At 45.9% G+C, this 27,982-nt stretch overlaps 1 protein-coding gene and 2 long non-coding RNA genes across 4 annotated transcripts in view; 1 reads left to right on the top strand and 2 right to left on the bottom strand.

The window, feature by feature from the left end:
* EPHB1 (EPH receptor B1) overlaps positions 1–27,982 on the bottom strand; it is a 430,079-nt gene that overhangs the window by 207,574 nt on the left and 194,523 nt on the right. The window lies entirely within an intron of this gene.
* On the top strand, positions 3,461–12,776 carry LOC109491491. Its single transcript, XR_002144876.2, has 3 exons — positions 3,461–3,788; positions 6,611–6,777; positions 12,411–12,776. It is a non-coding gene; the product is annotated as an uncharacterized LOC109491491 (long non-coding RNA).
* LOC123380123 lies at positions 6,137–8,132 on the bottom strand. Its single transcript, XR_006585478.1, has 2 exons — positions 6,750–8,132; positions 6,137–6,328 (listed from the first exon to the last, which is right to left on the bottom strand). It is a non-coding gene; the product is annotated as an uncharacterized LOC123380123 (long non-coding RNA).

Genomic DNA, 27,982 nt, shown 5'->3' on the forward strand with positions numbered 1-27,982 from the left:
AATAGAATGATGGTTGCCAAGGGCTGGGGCTAGGGGGTCAAGAGGAGTCAGTGTCTCATGGGGACAGAGTTTCAATTTTGCAAGACAAAAAGAGTTCTGGAGATGGAAGGTGCTGACGGAGGCACAGAGGTGAGAATGCACTTCGTACCACTGAACTGTGCACTTAAAAATAGTTAAGCAAGAGGGCCACCTGGGTGGCTCAGTCAATTAAGCATCGACTGTTGATTTCGGCTCAGGTCATGATCTCACAGTTGTGAGATCGAGCCCGGCGTCAGGCTTCAGGCTGAGTGTGGAGCCTGTTTAGGATATTCTCTCTCTCTCTCTCTCTCTCTCTCTCTCTCTCTCTCTCTCTCTCTCTCTCTCCCCCTCTCTCTCTCTCTCCCTCTCTCTCCCTCTCTGCTGCTGCTGCTCCCCTGCTCTCTCTCTCTCTCAAAATAAATAAATAAATAATTTTTTTTTAAATTTTAAAAAGTGGTTAAGCAGTGAAGTTTTAGGTTATGTGTATTTTATCACAATAAAATAATAACAATGTCTCAGTGGAAGAATTTCAGGCCTCTGGAAAGAGGTGGGGAGGAATCCCCAAGTAGCCAAGCCTGCTTCTGGTGGGCAGCCCCCATCTCTCCTGGGGGCAAAGATTGAGGCATGGAGACCCCAGTATGGAGCCCTCCAGGTATTTCAAAGCACTGTAAGCAGAGCTCGGCTGGGCAGCCTGTGATGGTGAAGCCTCGGTAGAAAGGCAAGATCACTCCGAAAGCACAGGTTCTCGGGCTGACTTACCCAAGGCTGCCGCTTACCCTGTGGCCCCCTCTGCCTCAACCTTTCCAAGGCACAGCCTCAGCCCCGAATTTCTATCCTTCAGTCCCCATCAGCTGGCAAGACCCACTCCTATCCAGCATTGAGGAAGAAATTGAGATCATCATGCAAAGGCCATGTAAAATCCCTGTCCCCCACTGTCACTCAAAAAGCATTAGGACATTGGTCTGTAAAGGAAATAAGCCCTGCATTTATTCAGCACCTCCTAGGCTAGCTGAGTGGGATGTGGCCATGTCCTGTGCCACTTATGGATGGGTGGGTCATGAGAAAAGGTAGATCAGGAGCAGTATGACAGGCTGGAAAATGGCCATGGCATAAACAAAGCTTTCAAGAATCTGCAAAGGGGAGGAAGGTGACATCTGAGCTGGTCAGTGAAGAAGGGGAGGAAGGCTATTACAGAAGGAACTAACAGTATCAGCAAAAGCCCAGGCGCTGGCAGATAGGAAGATGGGTTGTGGAGACTCTGGCTCCAGAAAGCTTCCCAAGGAGGTTGGTCCTTGCTCAGCATGCCCATCATAGCTTTTGAAAGCCTTGCTGGCCACTCATGAGCGCTGTCTCTCGGAAGACCTATGCCTTTACCGGTCTAAGTTGGGCAGAGTGTGGGGAGGATGGGGTGACTGCTGCTTGCTTGATGGGGACCTCACAAAAACTGGACATCTGTCAAGGCCCAGTTTAAGCACCACCTTCTACCTCCCTGCTCCTCCCCCCCACCTTGTCCTTCCCAGAGCTCTCGTCACACCCCACCTCACAGCCTAGGCACAGGTGATGTATGTGTCAAATATGGCAGTGAGATGACCTTAATGCGTCTGAATGAATGAGGGTCCCTCCTAGGTCCATTCATTCATTCATTCATTCACTTACTCCCTAGGCCCATTCATTCATTCACTTACTCCTTCAAACACATACTGAGTGACCACAGTAGGCCAGACCCTGCAGTAGACACTTAGGAATGACAATAAAGGATACAGTCCTTGACCCCAATGTATTCAGCCTCTAGTGGATGAGAAAAACAAAAGAAAAGTCCAGGGACAAGGGCCCTGTGCACAGACAGGGACGGCCAGTTCTGCAGGGAGGTGGGAGCAGAAGGCCACATATAAAGGGGGTGGATGGTGCTTCTCCCAGCCATGGCAGGGCGGGGCTCCCTCAGTGACCCCCCCACCCTCCCGGGACATGCCGAGGGGCTGTGGGGAGCCACGGGAAGCTGACAACGGTGTGTGCAGCTGCCCCGGACACCTGAGCACTCAGCTGCAGCCACACAAAGCCCGCATTTGGCTTCCCCTGCCAATTCCACCTCAAAGGCACCTGAATTTAAGATTCATCAGAGGGCTCTGGCTGCCTGGGAAATAATGATTTATTTTCTCTCTCACTCACACACACGCGCACACACACAACACTATTTGCAATCCTTTGTTCTCAGTTTCCTACACATTTAATTACCTCAGGATAAATCTGATTTCCCCTCTTGGAAAATCTCTCTTTTGTTTTCTTTTAATTTCCCTTTCTTTCACGTTACGTTTGACAAAGTTGGGAGAGACAACCAAGACAGATGAGCACAGAGGGTGGGAGAAGCGGAGAAGCCAGTGTGGCCCGTGGAGGAGGGTGCCCGGATGACGCAGACCGCCTCAGCTCCCAGACCGGAGCTATAAATTAGGAGAAGTGCCCCGTACTTATATTTAATTCAATAACTAACACTTACTCACATAAAAATAACTTATTTTCATTCTGGGAGGGTAAGGCCTAAATTTAAACAATCTTTCCCAGCGTGCCTGAGGAAGAAGTCTGCCAATTCTGCCTCCTCCTCCCCCTCAAGCTCGAGGCCTTCATCCGCTGCTTAGAGAGAAGGGAAGGGAGTCATTCGCTGGTGAAAGCCCAGGCCTGAGGGGAGAACTGCCTGGGAATCTCTCAAGGAAGAAAATACTCCTGGCCAGGGTCCTAAGAAATAAGCCTAAGAGATATTTTTAAAGGAAAGGCATCAAATGGATGGGATGGAAGCCATGCATGGAGTGAAATTCCTATTCTGATCTTGAAAGAAGGCGGGGTGCGGGGGGGGGGGGGGGGGGGCGGGGAGTAAAACTATTGATTTCCTGGCAAGTGGGAGGAGCCTGAGCCCTTAGAGGGAGGACACTGCCCTTCAGGATTCTGGATCTGGGCCTGCCCACCTGGTTTCCAGGCTCTGGCGGGGCTCAATTCTGTCACTCGAGTGCTGGGTGACCATGGGAGGGACACTGCCCCTCTCAGCCTCAGCCCCCTTGCCTTCCCTTCTTATTTTTTCATGTTTATTTATTTTTGAGAATGAGAGAGACAGAGAAATAGAGAGGGAGCAGGGGAGGGGCAGAGAGAGGCAGACAGAGGATCTGAGGCAGGCCCCACGTTGTCAGTGCAAAGCCCACCTCGGGGCTCAAATCCATGAACCATGAGATCATGACCTGAGCTGATGTTCAGCCGACTGAGCCACCCAGACACCCCTACCTTGCCTTCGGAATTCCACTGCCACCAGTTCTCCACACACACTGGTCAGGGTGGTATTATTATTTCACTTAAGTCAGTCCACCTTTCACCTCCTCCAAACTCTCCAGTGGCTTCCTTCACACACAGAGGGGGAATACACTTTCTGCCTAAGCTGTGTCTCTGCAAAGGCTGTTTTATGGGCAGATGGTGAATGAGAAAAATGTTTGAAACTACCAAATCCACTGACCCAGCTCCTTGGGTGAAAGCCACAGGTACCCATCATTTCACATGCAATTATTTGCACATCTGTGCTTTACTGGAAAACAGAGAATGTTGGCTGAAAGTACTTCAGGGTGGGCCAAGCCTCCCTTCTTCAGTATAGTTTCAAGCCATGACATCATAATAGATAGGGCACCTGACCACTTCAAAGTGAAGGCTCTTCAATTTCCAAATCTCCACCTCTACCTATTCAGGATGAGGTATGATGATGCTGAAGAGGAGTGAGGTCATCTCTACTCATCAGAAAAGTAAGTTGAGGACAACTTACAAGTCCCATACCACCTGACCCACACCTACTCCTCAGACCCAATCTCAACCTTGCCAAGACCTTCCCACCTCAGGGCCTTTGTCCTTGCTGGGTCCTTTGCCTGGAATGCCCTTCCCAAGCATCAATTCATGATACTTGGGAAGCCTGGAATGGCTTTTAATTTTCCTGCCCTTAGCTCAGAGACTTCCCGGACTACCCACTGAAAGTAGCCCCAGTTCCAGGCACTCTCTCTCCATCTTCCTTCCCAGGCCTTGTCTTAAGCTCAGATGCTTGTTACTTTGTTCCTTAAACCATTTTCCCCCACCCCACCAGAGAAAGGATAGGCTATAGAGTGATGGGATTGAGACTAAAAGGGTCTGCTCCCCTCCTTTTTTCTCCAGGGTCATGGCCAAAGGGCAGATCCATTAAAAATAAAAAATAAGAAACAATTATGTGCCTCTCGCTGTAGAGATGTACCAAGATTGTGGCTATGTTTGGGCAGAGCCTGACAATCCAGTCCACACGCCTAGATTCTTTACTCGGCCCCATCAGCCATGCCCACCACTTTTTCCTTAAGCTCTACCTCTGACCTGACCCTTCCTTTCCCTAACCTTTTCTTGGTTCCTCCTTGAAGGGTCATCTCAGAAAAAAAAGACCTTAAACAGCGCTTCTTTACCCTGAAAGCTCATGGTTATCACCTGGAAAGGTTAAAAAAAAATACCCTGCCCACACCCCCACAAGGGCCAATTCAGTCAGAATGACAGGGGAGGGATGGGGGCTGGCATCAGTATTTGTTTAAAAGCTCCCCAGGTTGTTCTCAAGGTTAGCCAGGTTAAGAACCTCTGGATCAGCACTTTAGGGACGTTTGCTATGTTTGCTACCTTTTCATTGGACGATGACCCGTGCCTGCGCTCTGGGGCATGCCAAAGGCCACTGGGGCCTATGCTGACTAGCCAGGGAGTCTGAGGCTCTGGCTAATGGACACTGAGAGGCCCAGTACCTTTAGAGATGGAGAAGCAAGAAAAGCACAGAAATTGGAAGGTGGGAAGTGTGGCCCAGCCCACAGGAGGGTGCAGTCAGGCTCCAAGCCCAAATGGGATGGCCTTGCAGAGGAGGACTCAGGATTGGAGCCTGTGTACTGTGTGGGAGGCTGCGTTGCTGCTGTGGGGGTTCCTAACACCCCAAACACATACACACCTGGCAGCCTAGTGTCCCTTCATTCCTAAAGATAGAGGATAAATCTATGAGTGGCCATGACCAGCAATTCTCTCCCTCTTGAGGTCTATTAATTAAGAAGATAGGAAAATAAAACAAGAAAGTAAAAACTAGATGAAATAGCTATAATAACACACAAAGGAGTGGGTGATTTGTGCCTACGTGAAAGCCAGTCTCTAGACAAGTTGCCACTACTGAATGCCAAACCTTACTTGACTCCCCACAAAGGCCTGCTGGGCACCTGCTTCATGGACACATGGCACACCCTCCTACCAGGCAGGCAGCCTTCCAAATGGGACCCGTGTGGAATGGTGATCTGGAAGCCAGACAGGCATGTCTCCTCCACCAGGGCCTAAGCTCCGTGAGGGCACACGATTCCTAGTGTTTCGCACAGTGCCTGCCACCAGCATATAGTTGGTTATTTACTGAATTATGAATGGGCATTTCTTGATCCACTCGATAGGTATGGTCTTTCTGCTGGAAGCAACCTTCCCCTAGGAAGGCTGACTCAAAACTCAGCATCACTCTTGTATCAGTGAGGATGCCTGGTTATAGTAACAGAAATTGACTGTAGTTCAACGTAAGAGACAGAAAAGGAAGGCAGCCTTCCGGAAGAACATGGAACAGTGCTCAGAATCATCAGAAAGGCTGGGCAGGAGACTAGGCAGGCTGGGCTCCAGAGCCCCGGCAACACCTCAGGGAGGGTCTGGGCCAGGCTACGCGTCCCAATAGCCCCTCTGCCCTGCCGACCATCCTAACAATGCAGATGCATTCGCTAGGACTTAATGCTGTGGCCAAAGTCCTAGTTCTCCCAAATCTTCCAGCCACTCTCTAAAAAGTCAAAGCCTTAAGTCAGGAACATCCAGGTGGCTGGGCTACCTGGCCGGGTACCCATGCTCCAGCTCCCCAAAGGTGGGAAGGAGGAACACCTGGGCCCTTTGGACTTCCTCACACTCTCCAGGAAGACAACCCTCCCCACCTCCAAGTAGGAAGAAGCGTTCAGACTCCAGGTAGTGCCCCTACCCACCCGCACACACCAGACGTACATCCACTACGACATGGAATCCCGTCTTCAACTTCCACAGCAACCTTATTCCATCAGACTTTGTAAAAGTAGCTGAATTTAAGCAGAAATAAGCTCTCTTGCGAGGTGTATAATTGAGTCAGTTTTACAGTCTAGTGTTTACAATGTGCTAAAGCCATAGCCAAGAGGAAACAGCTGCATTTGTAACTTTAGCCTCTGGTTACCAAGGGAGGCTGGAGACACTGGGGAAGGCGTTGAGGCGTTTCCATAGATAGAGAACCGGGTCGTTTCCAGCCCGTGGCCTAGGAGTGGGGGGAGCAGCAGTCACAATCTTGGCTGGAGGCAGGGGTCTGGACAAGACTCCTTTGCTTTCCTGAGTTTAGCCACAGACTCTCAGCCAGTGGCTGGCACCTCCACCCGTTCCCTCCCTGCTGCCACACTAAGAGCGTCCGTCTACATCTGCAGCCAGCTCTCCCACATGTGTCCTCTGACATCTGGGCTCCGCAGCACTCTGGGGTGATACATGAGTCAGGCTGCTGCCTCCCAGTGCTCACAATCTGCTCACCTCCCATCCTCCCTGACAGGCAGGCCCCGACTTCACTGCTATCCCGTGAGAAGGTGGGCGTCACTGGGCAGGCATCACAGGGAGAGACCACACTCTGCACCTTCCTCAACCCCCTGGTATCTGTTACTAAAGTCCTGAGATGATGGGGTCATCGTCACCTGTTTCATGGCTTTTGGTACAAACAAGGTGGGTCAGTGACGCCCACCTCTGTGCTCTCAACTTTCCTTTCTCCCAAGTGCAGAGGATACCCCTCCTGTTGGGCACAATCCTACTAAATGGGTTAAAGGTGGGGCGATTCTGGAGACTGAAAGGCCTTCACTCTGAAGTGGTCAGGTGCCACATCTATTATGATGTCATGGCTTGAAATTAACTGAAGAAGGGAGGTTTGGCCCACCTTGAAGTACTTCTAGCCAACATTCCCTGTTTTCCAATAAAGCACAGATATGCAAATAATAGTACATGAAATGATGGCTTTCACCCAAAGAACCAGGTCAATGGGTTTGGTAGTTTCAGACTCTTTTCTCATTCATCATTTGCCAATAAAACAGCCTTCCCAGAGACACAAGCTGAGAAGGTTCGGCTGAAAGAGATTCCCCTCTAATGGAGTTGGCCCATGGGAGCCTCAGAACTGAGTTGGTACAGCTACAGGAACCAGGGCAGTGGGGACAGAGAGCCAGGCACTTATTGGTCATGTGCACCCCCCGTTAGCCATGTTCTGGGAAAAGAGGGGAAAATAGGCCAATTAATTGTGCATCAAATTAAACCACATCCTGGACTCAGCCAAGAAAGAAAGGTAGAGGAAAGCAAAGTTGTTTCTGAGGCCTTCTACCTCCTCCCACAGATCACCAGCTAAATGCAAAAAAGAAAAGGGATTTTTCTTGTAGGAAGAGATGAAATATCAACCTTTATTAAAATAAATAAACAGCCAGCACTATAAACCACATAATAGAAAATGCAGGGGAATTTGGAAGAATATTGAAAACTGACAAACCTCAGAAGTTGGGCAAGATCGGATTTCTCTAAAGGCCAAGATAGCATGCAGAAAGGCCCAATATATGGGAGTTGCAAGGTGCAGAGGAAATTGTGGGAACCTGTGGTACAGCCCAGAGGGTTTTCTTCTATCTCTGCCCCCATTTCCAGGGCTCCTGGGCAGACAGACCCTGGCCTGGAGAAACTTCCAGAAGAGAGTGTAGAGTAGGGAGGGTAACAGCTTCAGTGGGTCACAGCCTACAGCACCTATGACAAAAACATGTCCCCCTGTGCATCCACCCACATATGCATCATTGTTGCTCTGCAGAAGAGACACCAAAAGGAGAGCAACAACAATTTACAGGCCTATGGGAGAAAGGTTTCCTGAATTAAAAGCTTGAAAGTACATTTTGAAAAAGCCAGAACACATCCCAAGATCAAATCAAGACATATCCTGGTGAATCACTAAACTTCAAGCCTAAAGAAGGACTCCTCTGGACATCCAGGTGGAGAAAGGCATATCACCTAAAAAACATAATAAATAATAATAATTAAAAAAATAACACTCTGGCTTTGCCCCAAACTGACCACAGCAATGTTCAATGCCAGAAGACACTGAAGCAATGTCATCAATCCTGAGGGGGGGGGGGGGGGGGGACAAAAACTTTAGGTCACTATGTGTTTTAAATTAAAAAAAATTTTTTTTAATGTTGTATTTATTTTTGAGACAGGGAGAGACAGATCATGAACAGGGGAGGGTCAGAGAGAGGGAGACACAGAATCTGAAACAGGCTCTAGGCTCTGAGCTGTCAGCACAGAGCCCGACACAGGGCTCGAACTCACTGACCAAGAGATCATGCCCTGAGCTGAAGTCGGCCGCTTAACCCACTGAGCCACCCAGGTACCCCAAGTCACTATGTGTTTTAAACCCAGGTAGGTTGTTCCTCACCCCCTGCACACAAACAGGCAAGAAGATCCAGGCATTGTCAAGAATGCCACAGTTCATGGGGTGCCAGGGTGGCTTAGTCAGTTAAGCGTCAGACTGGGCTCAGGTCTTGATCTTGCAATTTGTGAGTTCGAACCCTGTGTCAGGCTCTGTGCTGTCAGCTTGGAGCCTGGAGCCCACTTCAGATTCTGTGTCTCTCTCTGCTCCTTCCCTGCTTGTTCTCTGTCTGTCCCTCTCTCTCTCAAAAATAAATAACATTTAAAAAAAATTAATAAAAAAGAAAAAAAGAATGCCACAGTTCAGGGAACACAGCACCAAGGAGGTAGCAGGGCCAGGTGGGTGGAGGTGGTGGGGGAGGATGGAATCTGGTTAACACCGAAATAAACAAAAAAAATTTCAGAATTTGTCTACCAAAGCGTGGTTCTTAAGGGCAGCAACATGGACATCATAAGGGACCTTGTTAGAAATCAAGACCCTCAGGCCCTACCTCAGACCTACTGCACAGGCATCTGCCATCTACCCAAACCCTCAAGCGATTCATATGCACTTTAAGGCCTGGGACTCATTAGGCTGGAATAAAGAAACCCAGTGAAAGAAGGGGAAGGCACTGAAGGGAGTGGAGGGCCAGGCAGAGCCCCCAGGGCAGGGAACAGAACACAGATGCTTCACACCTCCTCCATATAAAAATAGTGCCTTAAGACATCCAGGGTTTGGGATGCAGGGAGTGGCAGGATCCAGGCAGACATTGGGAAATTTCAGAATCAGGGGAAAAAAAAAAATCGCATCTCCCCCTGCCTCCCAATAAATAAAAAACTTTACAGAAATTGTTTCAGAAACTGAAAACCTGTAATGAAGAAAAAATATTTCTGAACTTCAGCACTTTTTGAAGTTCCATTTGAATTTTTTGTCTATTAAATTCAAATCAAATTAAACATATTGCTTTTAATTTAAAAATGTGTACAGTAACATTCTATTTTTGTAAAAGTGTTTCAATTTACCTAATTAGCTATCATTCTATCAGAGAAAGAGTGTGGTGATGATGTTCACCAAATGTTAATTTCTTCTCCGTGGTGGAAATGGGAAGTAATTTTTCCTTTTTTCTTTTTCATTTTCCTTTTTTGGGTACTTTTGTATATTACTTAATTGAAAAAAAAACAAATAATGGGCTTGAATTCACTTCACAAAAAAACCTTAAAAAGCATAATCAGAAAGGCCTTTGTTTAAAATAACAGATTTCAATGATGTTCTAGTTAGTACTTAAATTGTATCAATCTTGAAAAAAATAATTAAAATGAGATTAAAAGAAGTCAAATTGGGAGATAAGCTGGCTAAAAACTGAACTAGTCTAGGCCCAACAGACCTAGATTTTCCAGTATCAGGATGTTAGGAAAACCTTGCAATGGTTTGCACTGAGAAGTTTCTCTGGCAGTTTGCAAAACCCCTGGCCATCTCTGGGGCTCTGGTGCCCTGGGCAAGTGCCTGAAGCCTCAGGGGCAGCCCATCCTAAACTTGCCCAGCCCAAGTGAGCTTACCAAGGCTGGCCTTAGCTTCTCTCTCCTCTGCTACCCTCTGCACCCCTAACACCTAGATATAGGAGAGCCTGCCCATTGTACTCCCTTAGCTGCACAGTAAAACACTTGAAGCTCTCAGAAATGACTCAGAGCCACACCCCCAGACCACTAGTTTTCAAACTCTGATGATTCTCAGAATCACACCTGGAAACGGTGTCCAAGTGGTCCTGATCTCTGCCCCCTAAAGTGTGAGGAGTGAATCAGACTCTGTAGATGGTCCACGGTATCGGTGGACTTCGGTCTCGTTGCTGCTGGGCTGAGAACCCCTGCTCTCACATCTGCTGCTGCTGCTGGATCTAATGAAAGATATGGGATTATGCTGCTCCAATCTCCAGAGGCAGCACAGGGCTCTGTGACTCTGCAGCGGAGTGTGATGGATAGGCAAGTCCATCAGGCTGTTGACAACACCGGTCCAGTAAAGGGTCTGCCAGCACTGAACGCACTTATCTCACAGACACCCAGATATGTGACTTACGTTCCCCCTCTCAAGACACACTAAACTGTTGCTTAAGACAGTAACTACACTCAAGTTGTCTTCTAGATCAGCCTCATCTTTCCATAGCTGAAGCGACCGAAGACCAAGGTGTCAGGTGATGGCAAAGCCCTCCTTTGAGCCAGACCTTCTCCTGCTGGCTCTGTGCCTTTTCCACTTGTTAGGAAATACTGTCATGCGTTCTCATCAGAGGGGATGACCTCTGGAGGGAGATAATCCAACAACTCCTAGCAGTCACTTTCACTCCTCCTGTCTGCTAAGAAAAGATTCCACAGTCACTGCTGGCCCTGGAGAGATTACCCCTGGAGAGATTTGGAATTTCCAAGTCCTCTTTCTGGAAGCTGAACATGCCAGTGCACTCATTGAAATTCAGTCAATAATATGATGGAAGCTGCACCTGCCAAGGCCACAGAAGTGTAGCAGTTAGGAGCACATGCACTGGGGCCAGCCTGCTTGGGTTTAAACCCCAGAGGTATGACTCAAGTACAAGTTCCTTAACCATCTTCCATGCCTCAGTGTCCTTATCTGTAAAATGGGGATAATCATTACCTCTGCTCACAGGATGCATGAGGATTAAATGAGTTCATATATATAAGTGTGCATAGGACCATGTCTGGCACATGGGAAGCTCTATGTGTATGTTCATTATTTGTATTCTCAAATTGTACTTACAGGTCTGAAGGCAACTACCCTTCTCTCCTCTTTCAGTTCCACACACCGAGCCAGTACTTTGTCCCGACCCACCCCCTCCACTTTCACTGCACAGTCTACTTCTTCCACGGCGGTCAGAACTCAGGCACTAAGTTTTGTCCTTCCCACTTGTCCCCCAGCTCTTCCCACAGTCCTGGGCATCCTGATTTCAGCAGAGTCTGAGCCCCTCGTGATCTCACCATGGACACGATAGTTGGCCGAGACCTCAGCCATCCCATTAGTAATAATTCTGTTAAGTAACTGTATCCTGTCAGCCTTGAGGAATGGGATGTCACCACCTGACATTGCCCTTGGTCCTGACCTAATCAACATTTTAATCCATAACGTGGAGGAAAAATATTTAACAGAATGTATATCAAATCAGGAAGTGACAGAAAGCTGGAAGAAATGACCGAAGTGCCAGCGAGTGAGCTAAGATTCGTTCAGATTGATCATGGGGGTTTGGAATTCTGGACTGAAGCCAAGAGAAGGTGCTCTTCAGACAGGACGAATGTACATAAATCAAGGAGCCTTGGCTCCTCAGCACACTCTGTGAAGAAGACCAAGGCATGCCAGCTGACTCTGTGCTTCCTGCCCTGATCCAGGACAGAGCTGCATCCCAGAAAGGGCCAGCCCCTGTCCTCTCAATTGAAGAGGTTCCTTCCAAAGAATTCTGTGCTGTTGTGGAAGCCATAAGATAATAAGAACATGAGTGACTAGAGTTTGCAGAGAATTCATTTTTCATGGATCCCCTCACCACCCTCACATTTCTGGCTTTATCTCTGCAAGTCACTGGCCCAAGAGATGATAAAAGAAGGAATACCCTTGTTCTGGTTTTTTTGGGAGGTCTAAGAGTGTGGGTTGGAAACCAGGAGGTACATGTGATGGGAGCATAGCCTCCGTAAGGATCAAGAAGGAGTAAGCCTGCCGTCCCTAGCTGTGGACAGAGGCTTTCAAGGCTGGGAAGGGAACAGATCAAGGACTCCTACTTTTGTTAGGCAACTGGACGCCTCAGGCTCTCTTCCACAAGCCATTCCATGGCCCCATGAATCACAGGATAAGGTTGATGCAACAAGCAGAGGGAGGAGGGAGGTTGAGGAAGGAGTAAATTGAGTCAGCCCAGCCAACCAGCCCTCCCTTGTGCTTCCAGGCTGCTCCTGACCTGTTTCTGTCTTGACCTGGGACCAAGATGACTCCTGATCTCCAGAGTCTCCCACACACAGAGCATAAGCCCCAAAGAGAAATGCAGATTAAATCTACCAGGGGGACCCTGTGTCAGCTGTCAGGGTGGCAAAGATGAAAACACTTGATATCACACTGTGGTTGGCATCAAACCAACTTTGTATCTCACGGTCAGAGCATTACCTAGCACAATGTTTTAAAAGAAAGTTTGGCATCATATATCAAAATTTTAAATGCACACACTGTCTCATTCTATAACCCCAATTCCGGAAACGTATCAGGCAGATACACTTGCATTCCTACAGAGCTCTCTATTATACAAAGATGTTCACTATAGCACCATCCTGGGTTTTTTTTTTTTCTTTTTTTCTTTTTTCTTTTTTTTTTTTGGTGTTTTTGTTTTTGTTTTTAGGCTTTAGCAGCATATTCCTCTCTTTCTATCATCATTTCTTTGTATTGTGGCAAAGCATATGTTATATGCTAATTATCAATTTAACTACTTGCAAGCATATAATTTAGCAACATTAAATAGTTTCACAACCACCACCACCACTAAATATACCCAAAGCATTTTCATCATTGCTAACATAAAACTCTGTGTCCATTAAACAAGAACTCCCCATTCCCTTTTCCTCCTTCCCTCATAACCTCTCTTCTTTTTTGTCCCTGCACATCTGCCTATTCTAGGTACCTTACGTAAGTGAAATCATAAGTATTTTTCCTTCTGTGTCTGTCTTCTTTCACTTAGCATACTATTTTCAAGATCCATCTACGTTGCATCTATCAATATTTCATTCTTTTTTATGGGTGAATAGTATTCCATTGCATAGACATACCACATTTTGTTTCTCCATTCATCTGATGGACATCTGGGTTGTTTCCCCCTATTTTAGCTACTGTGAATAATGATGCTGTGAACATATTTGTACAAAATGTTGAGTCCCTGTTTGAGTCCCTGCTTTCAAGTCTTTTGGGGAGTATTCTTTTTAATGGCAAAAAGATTGGAAACAAACTAAATAGCTATTAATAAGGGATTAGTAAAATAAGTTATTGCATATCCACACATTAGAATACCATCCAACCCTTTAGAATGAGGCAGGCTTATGAATTCTGGTATGGAATCATCTAAAGGATATTACATTAAAAAAAAAAAAAGAGGAGGAAGAGGAAGAAGAGGAGGAGGAAGGAGAGGGAGGGAGGAAAGGGAGAGGAGGGGAGGGAAGGAACAGCGTGGACAATGGCAGTAGCAGGAGGAACTGAGTGCATGCCCGATTTACAGACTGTCTCTGGAAGGCTCCACAGGAACCTGTAAGAGCAGTGCTCAGGAGGCCACTGGGCCCAGGGTCAGCAGTGAGGAAAGACATTCTTCACTGTATGCCCTCTGTACTATTGGAAATATTTTAATGAACTGAATGTTTTGCCTTCTGAAAATTAATCAATATGCTTTTTAATTGGCATGTGATCTCTTAAGATTTTAAATTTGGTCACAGGTCCAGCAGAAGGTGGGGTGTGTGACAGCCAGGAGGCTGCGGAACAGCCCTGGAAAATGGAAGCAAATGACCATCTGGCATTAATCGCTTCAAGTCCTAGAAACATCACCGCTTCCCCATCTTCAAACACTGAGCTCACTGTCAAAAGCCTCCCCGGTGCCTTGTAGTCTCTCAATTCTAACCCCCATGTTTCTTCTTTTCTTCCACCTCTCCCTAGAAAAGCCATTTTGAGAGAGGCAAGGTGAAGGGTGTGGGCTCACCCCGCTGGAAAGGGAGGCCATCGAGTGGGGCTTCAAAGTTGCAGGGACACCCTGCCCCGGGGAGGGTCATGCTCCATCAATAATAGAGACCCCCGGCAACCTCCTCCAGGCTGGATGTGTCGAAAAGGTTTCTGCTCAGAGCCAGTGGAACAGACCTCACAGGATGATAATCAAATCATATTTTTGAAAATGAGATGAGGAGAGGGGAGTCAGAACAAAAGCCAGTGAAAAGAAAAATAAGTTGGAAGTCACAGAAATTGGCGCTCTGTATTCTAAGGACTTCCTGGCTCCTAGCAGGGTTTGAGATTAGTGTTGATAATAGCTTCACCATAGGATCACAAAAAAATCAATGGAATTGGGACCGAGGCAGGATCCATTTATCTTCTTGGGGTGAAATAGAAGGTGTGATTTTAAAAAGACAAATTATACCGAATGCGTGTAATTGATGTGCATACACAGAACCGCGCAAGGAAGGCCAACCGCACACAATTGTACAATATCAGGCATTATTCTCATCAAGAATTTCTTGTAACAATGCCAACCCCAGGGCACGGTTCAAGTACTCTGGAGAGTAGTACTAGGAATTGAGTTCTAGAATATGCTGGATGATTGCTGCATGGTTAATTATTTGTTTGAAAGGGCAATGCAGAACACTGAAAGGAAAAGCCAATTTGCAGGTCCTGCTTTATAATGAAACTACTTGGTTCGGACAGGACTCCAGGGATTACTTAATCCATCCCTGTGCCTCTCATTTGAATGGACTGTCTACACCTCACATGAATTCTCCCCCTTAGTTTAAAAGCCTTTATTTAAGTGAGTGTCACCTCATTGAACTAGATATATACTCTCAAGGGCAGGGATGATGGCCTCATCACCTTTATGGTATCAGTGCCTGACACACAGAAGGTTCTCAAAGATGTTTTATTTATTAATTGATTAATTGGTTAATGAAGTAAGATTAATATCCTGTTTTTCAACCCAAGAAGTCTATCGTAAGCCCAGTTCAGTGCTGACTATTTTACAGCGGGCTTTCTTGTCCAGTTGACAGCGCTGAGCTAGTCTGGGTGGGTTCAAGTCAGCTCTCGGAGAGGTAAATGCCCGGAGAGAGAGTAGGCAGGGACACAGAGGAGAGTGAGGCCAAGTGCTGCCTGGCGTCTGGGGATCAGACAAGGACATCCCCACAGAGCTGCCCTGTGCGTCCGCAGCCGATGAACTTCACGTCTCCGGAGACAGAACGGGGAGCAATACCTCACAGTACCCGAAAGGCGAGGAAAAGAGGGTTTGGGTCCAGAAGAAGTCCCTCTCCTGGCTAAACCAAAGCCACTGCTTCAGAGCCTTCCTCGAGCCTTCCAGAAAGGCAATCAATGTTAGCACGCTGCAAAAGACCACCTGAAGCCAGAGGCCGTCAAGGCTCTCTCGTGGTGCCACCCAGCATCCAGTTGAGAGGCTTATTCTGCCCCTCATCTGGGCCCAAAGGCTGCCAGGAACCTTTTTCAGCCTTCTCCTTTTCGCTACACCAGGCCTGGCTGGGCCCTGCCCCCTCCTTTGCAAGGAGGTAGAAGGGGGAGCACCCTCCCCACCTCCGCCGCTGCCTTAAGGTGAACCCACCACAGCCGCGGCGCTGGCCGGACCCAGTGGGAGGCAGCCCTTGCCCTTGGGAGCTCTCAGACCACGTCTTCTCTCCACATGGCTGACTTCACCCTGTGCAGATCAGAGTCAGACCGGCTCTTTCAAATATTCCTTCTCGGCCTACAAATTGTTCTTTCTAGTCACAACCTCCTTCCCTTAGGATATAAAGCTGATCAAATCTTCCCCATGCCAACAACAGCAACATCAGTAACCAAAACAAAAACCTTCTGGCATGCTGATTTCCCCTCAAGCCCTCTTTTTTCTCTTCTTTTTCTTTTTCAATCTGCATGGAACTGCTTCCTCTTCCTCAACCCACTCAGCCTTCCAACTCAGGAAAGGACTGCCTCCATCTCCTGAAACTAAAGGTCACCAGTGATGGTCCAGGCATGCAATCACCTCCCTCATCACCCCTCTCAGCCAGGTGGCCAAGCCCGCCATCGCTGACCAGTCCTCCCTTGAGTGTCCTCCAGGCACCTGTGCTTCATCAGACCTTCTCCGCTCCCCCGACCTCTCTGCCTGCAACTTCTGCGCCTCCCTCGCTGGCCTATGCCCCTCCTCCTGCTGCTGTCATGTCCCTCAACTTCTCTCTGTCCACTCTCCTTTCCTTCCTCTCTATGTTCCCTTTCTTGGCAATCATATCCCAATTTAATTCAAAAACTAGTATTAAACACCAGGCACAAGGCACTGTGTTAGACACTGTTGGTGTCGTGGTGAGTTGTAATTCTTTCCAAAATCTGACAGACAAATGTCAGACGGGGGGTGGGTTCAGACTGATAAATGGATGATTTAATATACTACATGAAAAAGACTTTCAGGCTCAAAATGGGGAGAGCAGCCCCCAAGACACTCCCAATCTTTCAGGTCAATTATCATGATGTCAGACAAACAGCAGAAGTTCACGACACCCTTTCTTCAAACGAATACTGAACGATAATCCCGTGTCAGAGTAGGGGAGAGGAAGATGCACCAGGATGGATGAGAGAACCCACTCGAGCTTAGGACATGCTTTCCCTGACTCAACTACCCGAAACGGAATCTGCCAGAGAAAAAAGGCAGTAAGTGCCACCCTCCGTCCCTGTGTCAGAGGCCCCAGGCTGCCACCAGTGAGGAGCTGGGCTATGCTAAAGATCAAGGAAGTTTCCATTTCACCCGTTATGCTCTCTTCCCTTCCCAGAACACAGCTGCACAGAACAGGGCCGCCAAGACCTGCAAGCAGCATCAAGCATCTGACAGCTGCTGGCCAAAGCGGGAAGCACTCGCGGGAAGCGGTGAGGTTAGAAATGCCCAGAAGTGGTACTCGCAGGGAACCGGAATTTTCTCAGACTGCATCAGACCAGAAGAAACAAAGAACCAGATGCTGCAGGTCAAAGGAATATGCCCCTGCTCAGAGCAGAGACACATCAAGGGAGACATTTCAGATATGAGCAAGTAATGGGGACCTCTGCAGCTAGTACAGAAATGAGAAGGGGTGAAATCAGCCCAAAGTGGGCAGAAAGAGAGTCCCAGGACAAACGTACTCACGCTGTCTGTGGAACCTCACCAAGTCCCACCAAAGTGCATCATGTTCAAAGGAGAAGGAAAAACACCACATATGCCACAATGGGAACATCACTCTGTAGACTCAGAGGAAGAGCACACCTCTAAAAATGAGATGCCCTGGAATGCAGAAGAAAAATTCAGGAAGATGTACACTTTTTCAGTAGTGGCTTCTAAGTCACAGGAGCAGAAAGTCACAAGAAGGCACAATCTGCAGGATGAGATGGAAAAGAAGATGCTTTCCAAAGGGAAAGATAGCAAGGGAACTAAAAATGCAATCACAGAAACAAAGCCGCTTTGCAGGCAGGGAAGGCTAGCAGTGAAGCTTCAGGATATGAAGTCAGTAACACAGAAAACAAATGGGAAAGAAATTAAAACAATATGGCAGAAGGTGAAAGAGCTGGAAAATAGAGAATGAAGAGCCACATGCAGATAATGAGGATTCCTAAAATAGAATCCACAAATGAAGCAGAAGAGAAATGAAAGATATAATGTAATAAAATGTTACTGAGCTGAAGATAAAGGCCTGTGTGTACAGACAGATGGGCTCACCAGGCAAAGTCAGCAAAAAGCGACCCTAGACACATCATGGAAAATAATCAAGATAATGTTGGAGAGAGAAAGCCGTCTGCTCGCAGGTTGAATAGATGGCTTCAGACATCTCTGACATAGAACAGACCTGAGGGTAGAGGAGAACACAGGCAGTAACATAGAGGACCTTTCCAGTCAGGGGGAAAGACAGAGTCACAAGTTAGCTGCTGGAAGACAAAGTAAATCCCTACCTTATGCCAAATCCCCAAAATGAATCTCTATTGGATTGAATACTTAAATGAAAATTTAAGCCATAAAAATAAATATGGCAAAACACAGATGAATATTTGTAAGTTTGGGGGAGAAAGAACTTGCAAAGAGGGAACCAGAGGGAAAAGCACATAAGGAGAAAGACTGATAGAATAACTACAGAAAAATGTTAAGGTTTGCTGCAAAAATGCTGTTCTAAATCAAATGACAAAACTAGGGGAAAAAATGAAATATATATGAAGGTTCGTATCATTCAAATCAATAGAAAAATGGGTAAATACTGTCAACAGGAGATTAACAAAGATGAAATACAAACAAGTATTTAGTCCAATTGGTAATCAAATTTAAAAATCTAAATTCAAACAGCTAAAATTTAGCACTTTTCAGCTATCAGACTAACCTAAAATCAAAAGAATTATAAGGACCATGGTGGGAACAGTCAGGGGTCACTCATGGTCATCCAGGATCTGAAGGATCCATCAGTACAGCATCTCTGAATGGCAACTGGAAATTTTTATCCAAAGTCTTAAAAATGGGAAAAAATTTAATCCAAGAATTCTGCTTAGAATTTATCTTTAGAATAGCATCCATTAAGTTATCAAACATATGTGAACAAGGAACTTCACCAGGTATTATTATAACAGCAGGAGAAAAAAGTGAAATGACCTAGAGGTCTCAGTTCAGTGAAATGAGTCACTGAATTTAATATAAGGCAAGTGTTAACATGATAACACAGGCACCCACTGACATGGGGGGGGGGGGGGAAACAATATATTGTTAAAAAAAAGTCATGAAAGTATATGCCACCATTTTTTATTAAAAAATACACACACACACACCATATGCCGAAACATTACTAATGGTTACATCTAGATAGCAAGATGACAGATTTTTTCCTTTATGTTTACTTGTATTTCTATTTTTTTACCATGAATATGAATTATGCATGAATTATTTCCAACTTGTTTTAAAATACAATTAAAATGCCCTAGAGTACAATTCCTGGGTCATGTGATAAGCACATCTTTAGTTTTGTAAGAAACCATAACACCCTTTTCCAGAATGGTACTGGCAATGTGTGAGGGATAGAGTTTCTCACATCCTTGCCAGCATTTGCTGTTATCACTACCTTTAATTTTAGCTATTCTGATAGGTGTGCAGTGATATTTCATTGTGGTTTTAACTGGCATGTCCCTAACAAGAAATGATGTTGAACACCATTTCATGTGCTTATGGTCCATCTGTATAAAAATGAAAATTTAAGTTCACACAAAAATTTGTACATGAATGTTCATAGCAACATTATTCATAATTGCCAGAAACTGGAAACAATCCAAATCATCTCTCAACAGGCTACACAACCTAGAGTACATCCATACCATAGAATACTACTCAGCAATCAAAAGGAACACACTTTTGATACATACAATTTGGATGATCTCAGCTGAATTACGCGGAGTGAAAACAGCCAACCCCTGAGGGTTAGAGACTATATAATTCCCTTTATACAGAAATCTTGAAAATACATAATTATAAAGATGGAGAGTAGACTGGTTGCCAGGGGTAAGGGAGGAGGAGGAGGAAGGGAATAAGCTATGGCTATAAAAGGGGATCACTAAGGATGCTTATGATAAATTGCTCTGTATCTTGACTGTGGTGATGGTCCTCTGATTCTACACGTGTGATACAATGGAATAGATCTAAATACACACACACACACACACACACACACACACACACACACACACCTCTGTATTATTTCTTATACCTGCCTAAGAATCTATAATTTTCTCAAAATAAAAAGGTAAAAAAGACAATGGGACGTAAAAACATACAGTGAAGATACAACAAAGTATGTGTCAAACCATAGTTAGGCTGGAACACTGGAAGTTAGAGAGGCACAGTGGGAATTCTGTCCCACAAGGGATTCAGGGAGGCCTCCTTAAGAAAGGTTGACTGAGGAATCTGGAGGGATTGCAACCAGCAAGAGCATTCCCAGGCACAGAGCAACAGAGGATGGGGATATAGCCTGAGATCCTGTGATGACTGTATCTCTGGGAGGGCAGACAGGGACACAGGATGCCCTGGGAGGACCAACTTTTTTCCCCATGTTGTCATGCTGTTTTGCTTATTTATCATATCATTCATTTATTTATTCATTCACTCATTTGTTCAACAAATATGCTCCATGGGACAGACAGCACACCATGCCCTGGGGATAAAATGACAAGTAAAATTAGACCAACCTTGCCCACCCCACTCCAGCCAAGATCTTGATGGGGAGATATACAAACAGAAACAGCAAATACATTATTGTGTGATAAATGCCATGACAAGGTATGCACAGATATGCACAGGGTACGTGTATGGAAGAGGCATCCAAATCTGGAAGAGGTGGCATCTGGGCTAAAACCAGAAGCATGAGTGACAGCAAGCCAAATGAGGAGAAAATAGGGGAGGATGGCCTTTGAGAGAAAAGGAATCAATGGTTTATACAAAGACCCAAAGGTACAAAATGTGTGTCACAACTGGGGAAACCCAAGACGTTAAATGCAGCTGGAAAGCTCATCAAACCCAGGATCCCATAGCATCCTGAATGCCATACTAAGAAGTCTGACTCTTAGGACGCTGGGGAAACCCCTGAAATCTTTTCCACAGGAGAGGCTCACGATCAGAACTGGGTTATGGGAAGATCATTCCGAGTGCAGAATACACCGGGGTGCTGCAGGGAATCCCAGCTCCAGGACAACACCATACAGCCCTCCAGAGCTCTCACACGGAGCTTCCTGGCTCCCCGTGCTGTGGTCAGCGCATGTCCCCTCAGGAAGCACTGAGTTCTGATGGTTTATGGAGTCCTGAGCTCCTGGGCCAAGCTCTCTCCCATCCCCGATCAATTGCTCCCTGTCACAAGCTGATCTTGCTCCAGTTCTTTACTTTCTGGATCATAAAGTTGTCCTCTGTGTGACTTAGGAGGCTCTCTGGTGCCGGGCATTTATAACCCAGAGATACCTGTGCAGTCAGCAGCCCCCATTAGTGTGCTGCTTGACAATTTAGCTGTCCCTTCTGAGGCCAGGATTAGATCTATCTGTTTCCCCAGGTCTTGCTCGCTTGGCATGGGGATGAGACTGGATGGCTTCCCAGGCTGTGCTTTGGCAGCAAGGGCAGCCGGCAGCCTGTGCTGCTGTGCTTAGAAAGAGACAGGGCAAGCACTGCAGATAGGCAAGCTGGCAGTGCAGGCATGCAGGGGCGGGGGCACAGCACCCTTTCTGGCCAGGCAGGCATCATTCTGGACTGCGAGATGTCTGCTGGGGACAAGTGTAATCTGGACAACGGCTTTCAGAAGAGGATAGGGGCTGGTGGAATGGGGGGAGACCACCAGTCAGTCCCAAACCTGGTGAGAACCAAGAGGCAGAAAACCACAGATAGGCTCCTCTCACGGGCGGTATCCAGGGGCCACAAGAGCAGGACCAGTGTGGAATGAGGAAGAAGGGGGCCTGCATGATTCTGTTCCATCTGCTGTCTCACTGCAGGTGGATAGATGAATGAGACAGGTCTCACCCTCCAGGAGCTCCCAGCATAGTGGGGGTATGACAAGACACTGGGGCTCCACCCTGCCACCATCTGACTCTATACACTCTGTTTTCTGTTGGAGGCAAAATGCTGACGCTGTGGGCCCAAGAGATTTTGAGGGCATCACATCAGCAGCCCAAGCACTAGCAAAGATCCCTTTCACTATGTCAGAATCATTTTTTGCTCATGTTCAAATGCTTACGGTAGTGTCTGGAACATAGTAGATGGTCAGTCAAAACTGGTGGGATGTTTGTCTTGCTGTAACCCCTTTGTCTCAGGAAACAGGAACACAAGCAGCTTGCTTTCATCTCACTGACCTAGTCCTGGGACCAGAGGGAAGTTTGGAGCAGGCATCGTTTGCCACATGTCTAGGGACACCTGTCCCAAAGGCGTCACCAAGTTCTCATAAGCTTGCGGCCTGAAGCGAGAGATGCCTACAGAGCTGGGAGAGAGCAGATCTCAGGCCTTCATTTTCACCCCAAGGCAGCCTATTTGCTCCCTGGACCACCCCCTCAGGTTCTGGGATGGTGTCTTGGCACCATAAATCACAGGCTTCTACAGCCACAGTGTCTCACTTTAGGTCCCAACTTTGAGCTCATTTAAAATATGACCGTTAAAAAAAAATTACAAGGAAAAAAAAAGAAAAGAGAACAAGTCAGTTTTTCCTCACAGGGAGCCTGGGATTAAAGTTTCTACAACGCAGCTGGAAAACGTAGAGGCAGAGAGAGTCACAGGGAGAAACAGGTAACTGGAAAAAAACAGCCCTGGAAACAGGCCTGCTTCCAGACTCAGCCATGGAGGGAAAGTCCCAAGAAAGTAACTGCACACTGCAACTTGGAGGAGAGGAGAAATTTCACCACAGACAGCGGAGCTGTGCAGATAACAGAGGTGTGGCCTTGTGTGAGGGTTCCTTGTGGGCTCCTTGAGGTTGTGACATTTGAGCTGTAATGTGACTTAGGGAACGAGGGGGAAGGAAGGGAGGCATGAGCCAAGCAGAGGGATCAATGCTGGAAAGGCCTCTAGTTAGAAGAGCACAGGGAGGGGCAGGCACGGAATGGGAAGCCGGCCCACAGGAAGGGCAGCCAGCAAGGGGGACAGCGGTATACACAGGAACCAGGGGTGAGGCCGGCAATCCACACAGCTCTGTGGGGCCGATGTGGCACAACTGGTGGCTTAAGGTTCTGAGAATTCCCTCTGGACCCCCTCATTTGGAGGGCTGCAAAGGAGCAAGCTGAAAGGGTCTTTTTAAACCTCTTTTTTATTTTCCAGGGCTAACACCCTTCTGGAAAGATAAGCCATAGGGCTCCACTCTGAAGCAGGCAAAGAATTCAAATACCAAGGCTTTACCCCTACTCCCATTCCAAATTCGAGGAAGACCAGTCTTGGCTGGAAGCATTTAACAAAGTTCCAGACAGAAAGTAGACATATTTATCTCCCTCAAAGACTGTGTACAGACCCAGATGAGCTTTCCTCTTCCCCCAGGTACAGAAGGTGGAGGTGGGTAGTGACCCAGCACTCCAGGTGTGGCTCAGGCAACGTGGGCAGAGAGTCCAGGAGAAGCCACCCACCGCCCTTCAGAGAAACAGGAAATCTGCGCTGAGCTACCTTTGTTAAGAGTCACTGCGATGAAAAGAAATGAACAACGGGGCAAATACACAAACTCACTAACAACTGTCCGAAAAATAAGAAAGAAATACAGAAACGTAACATGAAAAGAAACAGAAAAAGAGCTCAGAAGGGAAGAAAATATAATCCAAGAAATAAGCGTATCCACAAGGATTCATTCTCAGACGAATTCAATAATACAAAAGCTCAAAACCAGACGATAAAACAATAGAATAAAATTAGAAAGGGAGATGGCAGAGTTAAAGAAACAAGCTACGGATCAAGATAACAACATCATAAAATTAATAAAGCACAAGTGGCTACAGAGTTGATCCAGTTTAAGATCATGTAAATACATAAAACACAGATGATTAGCAAAGAAAAGGCTCAAAATAATCTACGGAGGAAAACTAGTATTCCTAAACTAGAGTTCCCAGCCAAAAAAAAAAAAAAAAAAGTGTCTACTCTGCTCAGAGAGCTAATAGGAAAAAATTTTTCTGAAAATGAAGGAATAATCAGCACAACCTGGTGGAGTTCCTAAATTCAAAGGTAAAAAAGTATTCAACCAGCAGACGGAGCGAGCAGTCACTCTAAAGGGAAGCAGAGGCAAGCCCCAGACTTGTCTATAGTGACATTCGCAGGCAGGTGTCCTCATGGATGTAGAACCTCAGGTAACGAAGAGTCCTTCCACAGGGAACAATTACTTGATAATGAAATTCAATCAACCAAGAGATAAATCCAAATAATGAGTTCAGCATGGAGAAGCTGTGATGGGGCGACTGGGAGTCATGACAGTCTCTTAAATATAGAAAGAAAATGAAAACATTCTGAAGTTGTTATAAACCTTATCATGAAAGAATAATTTTAAAAAATTAACAAAAACTAGGAGGGGAGGAAGGGGAAGAGAGAGAAGAAATAGAAGTACACCAATTTCCTTATCTTTCATAGAAAGGGGTTAACTGTCAGCTACTTAAAGCTGAAATAGGAAATTTAGAACAATGATTCTAGTTTCATCGTTTTTATAATATTCTTTCTTAATCTTAAGAGAACCTTTCAAGAAATAATATATTTTGTGCTGAAGAAACACAAAATGGGGAGATTTCCTCCATTTTGTATTCATTTCTTTCTCTTCTGTTACATTTTTTAAAATTTTCTTATGTTTATTTATTTTTGAGACAGACAGAAACAGAGCATGAGTTGGGGTAGGGTCAGAGTGAGAGGGAGACACAGAAGCTGAAGCAGGCTCCAGGCTCCGAGCTGCCAGCACAGAGCCCAACGTGGGGCTCGAACCCACCAACCGTGAAATCATGACCTGAGCCGAAGTCAGATGCCTAACCGACAGAGCCACCCAGGCACCCCCTCTTCAGTTACATTTAAAGAAAATTAAATTACTGTTTTCAAGATTTAGCATTACCATAGTTTCCTAAAATTAGCTCTAACTCTCCATCTCTCTTTCCAGTCACAGTGAAGACAGATTATACAGACATATATATAAAGTGGTGTTGACCTAAATTTAACAATGGTAGTTTCTGGATTTTTTTAAGTCATGTTTTACTTTACTCACTATACTTTTTTCTTCTTTTCTTTTCTAGAATGTCAATAAAAATTTGTCACCTTAATAAAAACAAAGTCACTGTTCTAAAAATATAAATGTCACACAAAAAGGAGATCAATACATGTTGCATAAGTTAAAGTAATAATTAGGATTTCCATGTTAGTAATTCTCATTTACTAGCCTCTACTTACTAAAACATTTTGAGAATATCCCTCTCCACAGTTTTTATTTTATTTTATTTTATTTTATTTTATTTTATTTTATTTTATTTTATTTTATTTTATTTTATTTTATTTTATTTTATTTTATTTTAGAGAGACAGCGAGAGCACAAGCAGGGGAGAGAGGCAGGGGGAGAGACGGAGAGAATCTCAAGCAGGCTCCATGCTCATCAAGAAGCCCCACGCAGGGCTTGATCCCACAATCCTGGGATCATGACCTGAGCCAAAATCAAGAGTTGGACACTCAACTGACTGAACCACCCAGGCTCCCCCTCCACAGTTTTGAAAAGGCATCTGTAATTCTCCTGCTCTCGTGCAGTAAACGCACACACTAATTCGTTTTGTTGTTGTTGTTGTTTTGCCTTATCTTACCTTCCAATCAAACATTCAAAGCCCTTCTTACTTATATCACCTGCTACTTGGGCCCTGATGCTACAGACATACACTAATTGGGAAGTTTGAAACATTTTCAGGAGTCTTTATGTGATCAGCTCAGAAGAGCCCCGGGGGTATCCAATTCCTCAGCCTGCTCACTAGCGTGGCAGGAGAGACAGCCAGAGTTCCTCAGCTCCTGGCCCGGAACCCAGATCCCAAGTCACGCACATCTCAGTCCCCTTCCCGGAGCAGACTCAGACCAGGAAGGCATCGCACGCCCCCCTCCAAGACTGTGTTGTGAAGCGTCTGGTACCGCTCCGCCTTCCACTCACTCTCTTTTCTCCTACCACCCACCAGTTCCTCTATTTCTAAATTATCTCCAGCAGCAGTGACTCAAAACTTGAGTATCCTGGAACAGAAATTGTCAAAGTATACAGAAATAAATCCAAGGATACCAGAATTTCATAAAAAGAGAATCTGTGTTTGGGGAGGGATTACTGTACACACAAATCCCTGTAAGTAATACAAGTAAAAACCACGTGGATATGGCTACCTGAATGCTTGTACCGTGTGTCTGTCATAGCCCATCCAGCTAGCATCCATTAGCAATAAGCAGGAGGGTGAGGGGGCAGGCATCTTCTGGTATTGATAGTCCTATTTTCAGGGTAATGGTGCATTCATTTACTGTGGTTGCTCTTATTAGGGCAGTTAGCACTTCAAGACACAATTTATAGAACCTGACAGTGATTCGTTCTGCTCATGTTTACTCATTTCATTAGGCTAACTGCTCCTCTTTGAAAAAAAAATATATCATTAGGCTGTTCTATGACTATGGTCACACACATTAAGCTGAAGACATAGGGAGGCCAGCATACTATTCATTTATTTGCTCATCACATCCCATTAGCATCTCTTGAGGTCTCGCCCATTTGGTGCCCAGCTCTGAGCCCACCACTTTGGATGCATTCTCTTTCTACCACAACAGCCCCGCTGGGTGGAGACACAGGGCTACAGGCTTATTAGAGTGAAGAGCGAGGACTGCCTCCCCAACCCCCAGCCGCTCCAATCTCAGGGGAGGACAGCTCCCGCGTGGCTACCAGCTCAGGCTCTGGAACAAGGCCAAGCTCCATAATTCCTGTCCAGCCTCAGACATGCTAGTCACAGTTCCGGGATTCAAGGTCTTCCTTAAATCAAACATTCACCTGCTACTTGGGCCCTGATGCTAGAAACAAAATGGAGCTGACGGAAGTACCTGCTCCAAATCTGCTCGGGCTCCCCTAATAAAACACCACAAACTGGGAGTCGAAACAACAGATACTTATTTTCTCACGGTCCTCGAGGCTGGAAGTCTAGGACCAAGGCGCCAGCAGGTGCGAGCTCACTCCTGAGCTTGCAGATGGTACCTTCTCACTGTGTCCTCACACGGCCTTTTCTCTGCACATGAACGGAGAGTGAGCTCGTTTCCCTTCCTCTTCTAATAAGGACATCAATCCTATCAGATCAGGTCTCCATTCTTAAGATTTCCTAACCTTAATCACATTTCTTAAAGACCCCATCTCCAAACACAGTCACATGGAAGGTTAGAGCTTCCACATGTGAATTTTGTGGGGACATAATTCAGTATGTGATGAATCAATGAGCTAATGCACATAATGCACTTAGGAGGATGGTGCCTATACATACTACACGCTTAAAAAATGTTAGCAATTATTACTACTGATATTGTTGTTTTCAAAACATTGAGTCATGATAGACTAATGTTTGAAGAACAGCGAGTGCCCAATATTTCATGGTTAAAGTTCCCTCCAGGTGAGTGTTTGGATGAGGTGTATACAGTAAGAAAGAAAATGTCGTTCATCTTAAGATCAGGTTAGAACAGCTATTCCTTCACTTAGACCTGCTAGAAGTGACAAAGCTGTATGCACACAGGGAATAAATGTAATGTGGCGAGATTTTCACAAAGATTAAATTTTCAAAGATTTCATAAAGATGAAATTCTTAAATGTGTAAGTTCTGAGATTGAATTTTTTTTTCTCTTTTTATTTTGGAAACATGTAATGAGGCTGTTCTAGAATTGTGATGACACACATTGAGTTGAAGACAAAGGGATCCTCTGCTTTGTCCTTGTTTTGGTGTTAAACTAACCTCCCTTTAAGAAATGATGTACCTGGGTGGCTCAGTCAATTAAGAGTCTGACTTTAGCTCAGGTCATGATCTCATGGTTTGTAAGTTCAAATCCCGCATCAGGCTCTGCACTGACAGCTTGGAGCCTGGAACTTGCTTCAGATTCTGGGTCTCCCCCTCTCTCTGCCCCCTCCCCTGCTTGTGTGCTCTTTCTCAAAAATTAATAAATAAACATTTTTTAAAAAAGAAATGATGCACCAACAATTGAGGGAAGCTTTCATGTTCTTGTTTGGGCTGTGTGTGTGTGTGTGTGTGTGCGCGCGCGCGCGCATGTGTATGCTTTAATATACTTAATGGAAAGCTTGTATCAGTAAC

The sequence above is a fragment of the Felis catus genome, chromosome C2 (genome assembly GCF_018350175.1).
Source record: "Felis catus isolate Fca126 chromosome C2, F.catus_Fca126_mat1.0, whole genome shotgun sequence".
NCBI classification, from domain to species: Eukaryota; Metazoa; Chordata; class Mammalia; order Carnivora; family Felidae; genus Felis; species Felis catus.